Source organism: Dermacentor variabilis, chromosome 3 (assembly GCF_050947875.1).
Source record: "Dermacentor variabilis isolate Ectoservices chromosome 3, ASM5094787v1, whole genome shotgun sequence".
NCBI classification, from domain to species: domain Eukaryota; kingdom Metazoa; phylum Arthropoda; class Arachnida; order Ixodida; family Ixodidae; genus Dermacentor; species Dermacentor variabilis.
The window spans coordinates 187,318,737-187,332,137 of record NC_134570.1 but is presented as its reverse complement, the minus strand read 5'-3'; positions in this window follow the sequence as shown (position 1 = coordinate 187,332,137).

Sequence of the window (13,401 nt, the reverse complement as noted above, 5' to 3'; positions counted from 1 at the left end):
TCGCTTGCTTTTTTATATTCGAATATCAATTCACATTTACACAGCTGTGCTTTTATGTTTTTCTACGTTCGCTCCCCTCAAGTCTTCTGTGCGGCTCACCACGCAGCAGTCTACTGTCGCTGTGCATTCTCCGTTAGCCAAACATTGCTTGGGGCCTGCGTGACTTCATTTAAACATTGTACGTTGCCTAGAGAAGAGCCTTCTGAAATAGGTTCAGCCCCATAAAATTCCAGCACCATTTCACGCCAAGTAGCAGCACAACTTGTCCACCTTCATTTCTTACCATTCCAAATATACTCGCACTCAGAAACAATAAGTAAGCAAGAAATACTATTCAGAAATCAATAACTTAGTAATTGGCTTGCTGATCTATTCTCAGCCCATAGGTCGCTCCAGTGCCCGACGAGGCTTCGCGACCAATTTAATGCACCTAAATCAGAAATTACAATTTTCAAGGTGACATAACCAGCGTAGCAAAAGTGATTCGCTGTGTCTTGTTTACAGTGGCCAACTGGACACTCTTGTTGGAGCAAGAATGCCCAAACGTTTTCGTGCTTAAGGGCTCTTCGAGGCTGGCCTTCTCTATGGTAGCCAGTTCACTTTTACATAGTGTCTGGGTCTGCTCTGTTCCATCTATCGTGTGATGTACAAACGGCTTTCTGAATCAAAGAAATTCTGGTAACCATCCCTGTCTTTGGCGCAATGTTCTATTACTCTCTCGTCCGATATTACCACTACCAGTTGCCCTTGACGTAGCGCCATAGCCCTTGTGATTTCAACTAGCATTATTTATCACTAATTTCATGCCTGTAATTGCAGGCAGTGCTTAACATTGGTAGCGTGAACTCGCTTCAAATTTACGCTAATTTGTGATCTGTGTTTTTTTTTGTGCAATTCGAAAACTCAATACGTTTATCATTGATTTTTACTTTGAAAAATAAAGTGTGAGGATACTGTGAATCTATGCATGTTGACTTCGTGCTGGACCACCTCGGAACTCTTTCTGAAGACGCTTGCTGTGAATCAGTTACATCAAAGGGGCGATGTGTCGTTTAGTTTAATTCTTGCAAAACAAGTATGCGGCCACTGCGAAACTTCTCCCAAATAACGCACCCATGAAATGTACGGAGCTTGCCCCTCTCCGCCGGGAGCGTGGTGGGATGCAGGTGGGGGGGGAGAGGGAAGGAGTGCATTTGTCTGATAAACTAGTAAGTTTATTGTGTAAGAAGGGAGGGTCGACCTACGGCAGCCGAGCCTGGTGCCCTCCCTACCCACTGGGTCACTGCAGCCATATCGTTACGTGGTGCCAAGCTCTGTAACATAGGAAAATACAGTTCCATTAAGAAAAAAAGAAAGACAACTTCGATGTTGCTTTTGCAGAATGAAAACAAAATTTGCGGTGTAAGTGTTTCTTTCGATCAGTTGTAATAAGAATTTACGTTGCTTCCAATTAGGCAGCATACAATAAAACGACACTCATATATGACTTGCCCGTATGAAACTTTGTCCGCGTATAAAACTTCTACGCATTTGCTAATAATCTGTTCTTTTTTACAAAGAGACTATTTCATCCGAACAATTTTACTTCGCTGGTGCATCGGGTGTAACGTACTTCCCATTCACTAAGTATGTTCTTCCTGAAGTTTATAGTAGCTCAAGGCCAGCGGTTAAATTCAACGCCCTCCGTGGAACACACTTTTAACTCTCCCAAATGCTTGGATAGGTAATTCACTGCAAAGGTCGCAATTAGCCGACATACTTACAACTTTGCGTACATATCACCCGTATTCTCTGCCTTATTTTCACTAAATATAATTGAGGTGCCTTTTCAAACTCACGAACAAGATCCAGAAACCTCACTGCGAAACTCGTAAGAGGTAGCATAAAGATTGGTAAACATGAGAAAAGAATTTTTTTTTGCAAAGGCTGTTCAAATCGACAGGCATTTAACAGTGCATACTTATCTGCCTTAACGGTCGCGACATTCTTTCCGAAGTTTGGTTTTGATGGCATTGTAAATGCACACTTACAGCGTTACAAGGTGCATGACTTTCTAACTTATTGCGAACACCGCCTTTAACTCACGGAGTTTTAATTTTGCCTACGGAGAAATCATAACGTGCCCCTTATCTTCAACCAGTACATATTTGGTGTAACGTGGAGTTCCATCAGAACTCTGGGAAATACCATAAAATAATCACACGACACTTTCAAGCGCTTGCGAAATAATTTTTTTTTTTTTGCGAAGCTTATACATGATCCACACGCAATTAGGTACGCAGCTGATTCACCATAGCGGCCTTCACATTTGCGCTAACGTTGACCTTGATGGGAATTGTCCTTGTGCCCTAGCAGTGGGATATATTTGGCGCGACTCGTATTACACACTCATAATGCTGTGCTCATTACGCATGCAGAGCTTGTATGCTTAATTGACTGCAAAGAACGCAATTTAAACACAGAGCTTAACCTTCGCCTACTAATTACCGATGCGCTAGCGCGCCTTTTCGCCAAAAGAAAAAACGAATATGCATCATTTATTTTACCAACGACGCCGGGGAAACCAACTACGAATGTCAGGTAACGCATAAATATAGTAGAAATCCAAAGGTCGACTACCCATATGCAACAATTCTAAGCCAGAAACGTTACGTTTCCGATACGGGTTGCGCTTACCGTAACCCCGCCCCCTTCCCTTTTCAACTTAACGCGAAGCTAAAATAATTAAACAAATTTTGGAGCTTTACGGGACAAAACCACGACCTGATATTATGAGGCAGGCCACAGTGGGGCGGTCCTAATTATTTTGACCACCTGGCGTTGAAGTGGAACCCGGTGCTCTGTGCAAGAGTGTTTCTGCATACCGTCCTCATCGAAATGTGCCCGCCGTGGCAGGGATTGGACACGCTACTTCGAGCTCATCGGCGCTGCACCATAGCAACTGGGCTACAGCGACTGGTGAACTTAAACTTGATGTCTTTGAGAGTTCTATGACTTAAGCATAGGGGAGAACGGAACTAAGACGCTCCGAAACGCTTGAATAAGGAATCTTATACAGGGTAGGTAATTAGCCTACGCAGATTAAATATTTATCGCGCGTCACTCACAACGTGCTTCCTAGTTCAACGAAAGGTAATTAGCCTGCCTCGCTTGTTTCACTGAGAAGACTGCGAGAACTAACAACGAGTTTCATATAACGCATGACAATTGGGATGTGACGACTGTTCAATAATTATTAAATCAGATGAATAACCTACGCACTTGAAGCTCTCGTTACTCGTCAGATATATAATGGTAGCCTTTTTCTTTAGTCATGTAATTTCATATTTTCATATTTTGTATTTTCAATGTCATATTTTCTGCTTCCAGGCAGTCGGCGAAACTTTTCAAGAGTTTCGTACAACATCTATAAACAGGCCGAAAACGAGGGTCAAGCAATTGTTATTTTGCTCAAAGTAGAATCACTCGGAGATATTCTTGCCTATCCGCGCTAACATTTCAGAATTTCTCAAAATGTGAAAAAATCCCGAGTGGCGAACCTTTGGGGTTTCCATGAAAACAGGCATATGACGTTCTTGCGCTCTTCTAGTCGTGCTAACCCTTAGCTGTACGAGAAAATTTAATACCGTCACACTGAAACAGCAATACACAAATTTTCCAAGTAACCACAAATAGCATTTTGCAAGAGTACCCGCACATTTCTACAACCCAAATCGGCGGCACAGTCCGCCGTCGTTGTACAATTTCATCGCCTTACTCATTTCTCGCCCAAGGTCTGTGCAACAACAAGGGGGAACAGCATTGTTCCGCAGTAGGCGAAAAGAAGCAGCTCCTCCACGAGAGGACGCCCCGAACGCATCTTGTCGCCGCTGAGCTTCTCTATTTTTTCTTTTTTTGGCCTCCAGCTCCTGTACCATCTTCGAGAGCACCGGCTTCGCCCCCGCCTCGGTGCCCAAGTCTCCCTCGTCTCTCGCAGGATTCGGCCCTGCAGAGCAGCGCCTGCGAGATTAAATTGCCATTTCTGGATTTCGTTTTCTGCACGACGTTTCTTTCGTTGGAGCAAGCCAGTTCACCCGACGCCCTTGCCACAAAGGTACACCGTGCCAGCGGCTCCAAAAGCAGTGGCGTATCGCTAAAGAAAGAAAGAAAGAGAGAGAGAAAAAAAAAAGACGGAGCGTGCGCGCACAGGCTTGGAAGAAGCAATTACTTACTGAGTGCGGCTTGCTCAATGAATTAGCGTCAGGCGCTGCTCATACGCGATTCTCCAGAGTCTTCGTCGTGCGCGCCCCGAATGAGAAGCGCATCGAGAAAGAAGAACCGAGGCGGAGGAGGCCCGTTAATAATGAGTGCACCGGCAGCTGATGCGGCGCGAGCGGCCGCGTGTTTCCCGCGGCTGTTTTTTCCCGAACAAATCGGCGCTCTTTTTTCTCGCACTCGGAGCGCGTGCGTCTTCGAGGTGCTCGGCGAGGTGCGTACCAGCTGGAGGGCGCTTTGCTTTCGCTGTGAGATGCTGGCGGAACGTGTTCCGGTTATCCTCGGTGAACTGCGACATGCGGTCCCGAAGCGTCTCGATTGCCAGCGTCCAGTTGCGCGAAAACCTCTTGCGCAAGGAGTTGCTAATGAGCAGTGTAGAAATGGAACGTACAATCAACCTAAATTAAAGCGTGCAGTAATAATAAACAGCTGGAATGCGGCGCTACGTTTTCAGTTTCGCTCGGGTTTGTTGCGGTGCTTAATTCTCTATTGGCGTATCCTTTTATGTAAACTTTGGTGAAGTTTCTGCCACTTAATTACTCGTCGATCGTTCCTGTGTGCTGCCTCGCTAGACTGTTCTTTTCGTCCCGGGACACATTAGTGCTATTTAAAAGGCTATTGTTCGTGCCTTCCGTAATATGTTGTAAACTGGCGTTTTTATTATTTCATATTGTGTTTTGCTTTTAAAAAATGTTGCTATTTTGATTTACACGCCTAAATACCCATTTCATGCTATTTAATTCTTTAAGTTGTATGAAATTACATTACACGCTGCAGTGGTACGTAATTACACGGAATTGGTGTTCCTAACAGTGAATATTTGTTCATGTTTCGGTTTGTGCTTACTCTATTGTGGCATTGTCTGCCGGGTCAATTTCCTCACACGCGCAGCACTCGCAAGCTTGTTCCTGTTCTTCCGCTATTACGCGTTCACTTTGGCGTCTCAAAATATCTACAGAATTTGGGTTTCAGTTTATATTTGCATCATAAAAACGAAAATAGTGATGAAATTACTCGTAATTGCCTTAAAAATGATGCCTTGCTGCAGATTCGGTGGATTTATTCAATTCGCAAGGTATTCTCGTATAAGGAAGGTGCAACAGCTGCTTTAACGAAGTCTTAGGTAATTAGAAACTATTATTTATTATTTCATTCACTTAGGAAACCTACTGATTATATATGGTTAACAAAGCTGAAAGTGGTCGTCGATGCGGACGCGTTTTAAGGTACCTCAGCTTGAAACATGGCCTTCTGATCGCTGTCTCGTGCAACGACAGCTGAGCACGGTGCTCTATAAAGAAGGCACGGAAAGCGCAGCCGTCTCGAAGGGACCGCTAAATTTTTCTGGTATTACGTTAGCTGCCCGAATGAGCAGTTATGGACGCAGAAATCTGCCAGAACCTTGGCTCTACCTAGTGCACGCTGCGCGTTCAGTGAAGCGCGGGTTGCTTTTTTTCTGAACAGTCTTACAAGACAGCCAGACAAAGAACTTTAATAACAAGGTCCTGAGAAGCTTTGCCCTAGGGCAGAGCTGGGGCCGCTCCCACGTGGGGACTGGTAGGCCGAGCCTAAACGCCGCATCGTGGGCTCTCTGGACAGCCCAAGTTTGACGTGCATATTCTGAGCTCCGGATGGCAGAGCTCCATTCTTGTTCTGTGATGCGATTGGGTCCCTGTAACGAGGGGCACCGCCAGAGCATGTGTGCGAGATTGCTAACAGCCCCACAGTCGGGGCAAGTAGAGCTGAAAGCCTCTGGAGTGATCGTGTGGAACAGGGCCAGGTTCGGATAGCACTGCGTCTGAATCATGCGTAAAGTGGACGCCAGAGGTCTAGCCAGTTTGCAGTGAGGGGGAGGATAAGTCCTCCGACCCAGGTGATAGTGCGTAGTAATTTCGCTGAAAGTAGTGAGGGTGTCCCGAAACTCGAGAACCCCGGTGTCTGCGCACAATGTTGCTCCCGCGCGGTGGGTTAGTGCGCGCGCTTGGGAGTGGGCAATGTCATTAAGATTGGGAAACGAGTCAAGCTGGGGGTCGAGGTGAGCCGGAAACCACGCGATGGTGTGCGGAGAGATTATGTTGTTCTTGAGAATCTTGTGAGCCTCCTCAGCGATGGATCCTGAAGCGAAAGCCCTGACCGCCAATCTCGAATCAGTGAAGATTTCTGATCTGCTGTTGTCTAGGAGTGCTATAGCAACTGCGACCTGCTCCGCTCTGGTTGGTGTTGAGCACTTCAGGGGTGCTATGCAGGATGCGCCGAGTTTCTCGTTCACCCGAGTTTTACCCGAGTTTGCTCGACGGCAGACAGTGAGCGGAAATAGCGCGCAACGCGCAAAAGCTACAGGCAAAAAATTATGTAGACAAAAAGCCGCGTATGACAACATGAGCGCACCCTGCGCGGCACGCTGCTTCCACGTTTCAAGCGCAGAAGGCTGCACAACGAAACGCGCCAGCGCCGCGTATTGTTATCAACGGATTATCGCAACTTAGCAGTACTGTGACTGTCCCGCTGTCTGTCTGCACACTTGCCGTGAGCCGCTTGCCACGCCTTTCCCGGGCGCGTCAAGGGCGTGCCACCTCCTTTGGCAACTATCTTTCTATCCTCAATCGAATGCGAACAGGGTACATGCGGCGCATTCTTGCACCTACGCTTTCGCTCAAACGAATACGTTAAAATACAGCAAATAAAACAACGAACATTTTTATTTCTTTAAGTGTCTGTTTTTCGTTTTGAATGCTAGAAATTTGTGATGACAAACGGAGATCGAGCAAATTATTAAATTTTGCACTTCTTGCCGCGAGTGGCGACAGTGAGGTGAAAGCTTAGAAGCAGATACATTGACACGGGTCCCACACACGAGGCAGTTCATACGGGGAGAAGTCGCCTAGGGGCGCTACAGTGCTATTCTCAATAATGTCAGTGATCACCACTCTTTCTCTATTAGGGGAATAGAAACGCAGCGCCGTGGTACGGCTGTTCATCGCAGGAGCCTTAAGGTCTCCACTTTACCAACTAAAAACGATACACTAGTCATAAATACGGGAGCAACGGCTGTCGATGCAAAATGGCGGTCCGTAGTGCCCGTAGTGACGCAGTTTAGTGAAAATGTACCAGTTTATCGTTGTGCGCGAAGCCTCGGCGATGCATTGCGAAGAAGTGCGTGCTTCCCATCGACACAATTCATCGCTTGTCATCGCTGGCCCAGTGAAAGTGCCTCTGAGCGCATGTACGTACGCAGTAGTTGAGTGTTTTGTGCGCACCAAGGTGCTTGCGGATTACTTATGCTGGAGCCAGCAGCGATCGCAGAAGGATATCGTAACGACACCGCAGCAATCGCATTTTGGCAGGCGAGGGCTCTTGTGTGCGGTTATGAAATGAGACTTCGAACTGAGGAAGGTGTTGGAACTGTTCAGTGCGCAGTGCTTGTGATGAAGAAATGCCATTGCACTGGGTCTAGAAGAGCGAGCGATTCTCGGACGCTGATCGTGTTTACGACGTTGTGGCTCCGATACATCACCGATGACAGAGCAGCCATCTCAAACGACTGCTGCGATACGCACTCCTCAGCATCGTCGTCACCCTCGGCACATCGACCACTTGCAAGCAGCTACAGTTGCGTGCCGATAATTATTTACTGTGCGCTACGTCGCCACAATGCAGGCAATGAAACCGTGCTGTGGGACCCTCTCAGCCCGAGAAGATACATGCATAAGCCAGCGACAGTCAACGCTTTGTTTTTGATAGTAGTGCGCAGTACATCACCGATGACAGTGTGTTGTGCGTGTTTTATGTCGGTGGTGAATATTGTTGATGCCTCTCAGCTCGGCACCGCGTCGCTGTTGCCGAAAGATAAGTTGGGCGTGGCCCAACCGTGGTGGGTGCGCGCACAAGAGTTACGTGCCTCGCGCGGGGCGTGACCTCTGGCTTTGATTGACAGGCGAAGTCGTGCTAAACTCGTACATCGCGAAACCCCCTCAGAGTTCAACTCGGGAATATGGCGGCGGCAGCAGCAGCCTGTGTTATTGCAGCCAGCGGCAGCAAGCGTCAGTATGACCGTCTGGACCCGTTTGCCTACATGACCGCCGTGGAGTTTCAGCGTCATTTTGGCCTGACGAAGACATCAGTGTGCTGGCTGTGTGACGAGCTAGGCGAAGACTCTCGTCTGTGGAGACAGCGTGGCGGGCTTCATTCGCTCACCGTCGAAGAGCAAGTCCTCTTCGCCCTCCGTTTCTACGGGACTGGGAGTTTTCAGGGAAGCGTCGGCGCCGAGCGTTACATTGGACGTCATCAAACTACTGTGAGCCTCTGTCTCAGAGATGTCTGATGCGCTTATTGATGCGGCAGTGCGGAAGCGGTGGCTGGCTTTCCCGATGACTGCGGCTGAGCGGGCATTTATAAAAGAACGCTTCTTACTTCGCGGAAACATTACAAACGTAGTCGGGTATGTCGACGGAACGTACGTAGGAATTAAGGTGCCTTCAATGTCAGCGTTACTGTGATTAGCATTGAAGCAATGTGTAGACGCACCATATTGCCAAATTTGTCACTTCTGTGTAGCCGACTTAAATTTTGTGTTACCGACGTCACACATGCGGCAGCCTATAATACTGACCTTTTCGCTGGTTGCTGACTTTTTACCGATTGTTCTACTTGTCTATCAGGGTGCCTTCCATATGGCTCACTTTTTGGGTAAGGAGGTTAATGAAGTATAAATAGATAAATGGATATCACAAATTGTGTGAAGTACCCTGTGAATGCTAATCTCACAAAGAACTTGGGGTTTTTTATGAGATTACTTAGTACGTATCACAAATTAGTTAGTATGCATAATTCTGAATTTTGGTCATGCGTCATCCATCGGCCGCACTATGAAACAGCAAGGCATTGCGCAATTCGTTGCAGTGCGAGATGCGGGTGTCGCGCCAAGCCTGTTGTGCCTATGCATTTATGGCAAAATGAAAATGCATTGAGAATCTTCGTGTGCTGGCTTGCATGAAGAAAATACTTCAGAGTGTTTGCTGTATTCACTGTTGGTGCATGTGCCAGTGGTTCAGTGTATTTTCTTTTTGGGGGGGGGGGGGGTCAGCGTTATTCTGTATGGACAAATCGTATATTTTCGTCTCATAATGGGGCTCTAATTCTTCAGCAGTAGAACAATGCAGATCCAATGCTCTGCAGAACTCAGTGTGCGTGGAGATGTCGTGAACCACCAAGGCAAAATTACATATCGGGAGAAATGTGGTGCAGATGCCAATGAAAAGTGGGTCTTTAACCCACCATGATAAAAATAGATTGCAGAGCGAATAGACATTTTGTACAGCTTTAGAGCAATGATTACACAAACTGTGACATGCTCAAACGTGTAAAAGCTTGCCGCAATGCCGAAGTAGGATGAGCAATATGCAGCATATTTTGGCATTGAACATGTCTTGTAAATGCTATTTTTATTGTAAGCCTCAAGCCTCGCTATCACGCCTTTCCCTCCGGCACTCCCTTTACTGAAACGCAGCACTGTCTTTCTATTGGTGTCATGATGATGATGGTAACGGCAGCAGTAAGGCTGGTTAAGCTTGCCCCTTTGATTCTTGCGAGTTTAGTGGTACAGAATATGCCACGTGCAAACACCTGTACAGCAAAATTTTATGCTTGTGGTGATTGGTTGGAGAGCTAATTCGTGTTGGGACATTTCAAAGATGTGCGCCATTGTGGCTTAATAACTAGGTCATTGGTGAGGTTGAAGACTCGTTGTATCGGTATAGAAGCTTGAAGCTGAATTTCACCACAATTCGATGGGACACAAAGAAGAGAAATACACACAGCAGAACGCTCCGCTGTGTGTGTTACACTTCTTTGTGTGCCGTCGAATTGTTGCAAGATCCAACTTCAAATAGAGCATTGGGCCTCTTTGGTGCAGGACCGAGGAAGAGAAATACACACAGCAGAACGCTCTGCTGTGTGTGTTACTCTTCTTTGTGTGCCGTCGAATTGTTGTGCGATCCAACTTCAAATAGAGCATTGGGCCTCTTTGGTGCAGGACCGAGGAAGTGTGAGCTATTTGACACCATGCCAGTGCCTTGCCACACAATTATGGAAGTCTGAAGGTTTGCAAACAAAGCTTTGCTTTCAAATACACCTACTCATGTAATACAAGCACTATTTGATAGAACCAACATACAAAAATAATGGTGAAATGAATGGCCTTTGAAAATTTGTATGTTGACACTAATGACATAATAGGTGCTACAGCGAACTCGACAATTGTTCTGGACAGAGCACTTTGTTTCCTATGTGAAGCACATGCTTTCATTACATGCTGTGCAGATAACCAAGCTCAGTTTGTTTTAATGAGGTACACAACATTCACTGTAATCTGTTTTTGATTCTAAAATGGCAAACACCACCTCTTTTTCAAGGATGTCATGGGAATATTTGGCGAGAACTGTTTACAGCCCCTCATAATGGAAGTGTGGCCAGCCAGCTTTACTTGGGTGCCTTTATAGATTTCTGTTCCTGATCATTGTGTGCTATCAAGTTGCTAAAGTCTATGCAACCAGTGCAAGGCATTACGTGATTCTATAGTCGGATACAACTTTAGGAGGCCGCAGAATCTGCTCTTCAACGGCAGGTGAACACAAGCCTGCACCAATGGGCACACACACTACACTGATGTTGTGCCGCTGGACGCACTAATACCCGCTCATTGGAGAGGGACTATTTCTTTAGACGTGGAGGCAATCGGCTGCTGCGCTTTGGTCATCTGGGTGGGGCCTCTCCTGTCTTGTGAAGTTGTATCCGACTAGAGGATGCCGCTTTTCATACAACACAAAAGGACAAAGTGTACAATTATTTGGCCTATGAAATGGATACATCACAAGTGAGCTTAAGCTGTGTGAAAATTAGTACATGCAAATATATGACATTGTTAAAGAATATGTGGTATCGAACATGCATGTAATGGCACGTTTAAATTGGGGAGTGTTGCATTCATGTGCAGTCTATAGGTGATAGCATAATTAAGGTCATGCCGTTTCCTGTCGTTTCATTGCGAAATACACACACCGTTCATCTTGTGGCTAATCAACACCCACTGTATTCTTGCACATAGAAAGAACAAACAGTACAATGACGTATATGCTGCATTAGTGTCTTTTTCATTTACACAGTCCAGTTTCTTCAGTGTTCGCCCATTTTGAAGAGACATCAAGTGCATGTTACAAGTGTCCCAATATGCACAGCACAATGTTTACTGCAATAATTTTATTCATGTTCTTGAATAATAAACAAAATAATTAAGTGAAAGCTCCTTTATAAGGTGTGTTCTGGGGGCTCGACTGGAAAGCAGTGAGTGCACTGATCCTACTGTTGCAGAGCAGCCCTCTGGACCTTGCCACACTCTCAAGAGCATGTGCCTGGCGCTTGCCCACTGCCACCAGGTGGTTGAGTGCCTCCAGCAGCAGAATGTTTTGCTGCAAAAAAAGTGGATTGTTGGAATGAATCAACCGCATATAAATCATTATTTACAAATAAAAATGCTCATTGCACTATTGGTACTAACTGCCCTTAACTGTGGAGGCCTTTAGTGTATGCATAATAAAACAATTTGTCGGGACAACATTGCTTTATTTTTCATAATGGGTTGTTTTTTTTAGAGCCAATTGTAATGTTTATTAGTGTGCCAACAGCTGAGGTGTCCTCGAACCTTCACGAGTCTCTACTGTCAGCACCACAAACCTATTTTTGTTCGCTGCAAAATCAATGGCGCTCCCTACAATCCCGTCTTATGCGAGCTGATTGCATCCTATGCATACAAACATCATTTTTGTCCCATTACGTAATTTTCTACCATCCTCAGCTGCAGTTGTCTCTCCTTGACATCCATTCTGTCATGCTTATGTAATCACCTGTTATAAATTGGCAACAAGTGATTGAAGACGTGCATGGCCTGCCCACCGATTCCATTTTTTTTTCTTAATCTCAACTAGCATATCAGTTGCCATGGTTTACTACGCCACTGTCTTCCTGCCTTAATGCTATCTCCAACTATTTTTGTTACTTCGCTTTCTGCACAGTCCTCGACTTATAAAGTTTCTTTGTTAACCTCCAGGTTTGTGTCCCACTTTGCATAACCGGTAGAATGCAACGATTCTAAACATTTTTCAAGGATATCGGTAACGTGGCGATCACGATTCGGGAATTCCTCCCATGTGCTGTTCAACCCATGAAATTTTTGTATAAGTTTCCTGCTTTATATCAGTACCTGCTATCGATATTTTACCTGGATAAAGATACTCTTCCATAGATTCTGCGGGCTGAATGTCACTGATGAATTTCTGTTGTATCACAAAGTTAGTGAAGGTTACCTTTATCTTTTCCATATTTTCGCGGGCCCACGTACATGTAAAAGCACAAACACTCATTGGCTCTCAATGCTTTTTTTAAACTGCTGGACATTTAGTTCGTTACTACGAAAGTGACTTAATCCGTGCACTATTATTATGCTAAATATGAAACAGTAGAAATATACTTATCTGCAGTTTGTCGATGCCTCCGTCACTGTGTTGGTTGCGAGATCCATCGTCGGCACCACCTCCTTGTCACATCGTAGCTATATCGGCTGTCTTCCTTTTGCACACACTATGCAATATTCGTGACGCTCGCAGTCACGCAGAGTGGAGGAACTCGGCGCACTCACAGAAGCAGCACCGGACAAGTTGTTTGTTCTGGATTGTGCCGTGAACAGTAGGTACGCGTTGCGATCTGTAAAATCGCCTAAGCTATTCGCAGTCTTTCGGGGTGCACGGAAAGATTGCTCACGGAGGAACAGAACTATCCTAGAAATAGTGGTCATTGTCGAGCCTGATCACTACGTCGCGCACTGCAAGCTCGTTGTACGAGTTTGTTTACACTGGGCCTCTTCGATGTTTAGCCGCCATGCTCGCCCGATGAATGTATGTGATGACGCCACCACAGCGTTCCCTCGTGGTGTAATGCGAAGCGTACTAAATTACAAATTATTTGAATACACATTCAGTGTACATCTTGTAAGCTTTAAAATGCTTTTAAACCACGTCAAACTAACTAATAATATTGTATTAAATGCATTTGTTTTATAACTCGCTTGTGCGTGTAATGCACTCGGTGGAACGACAA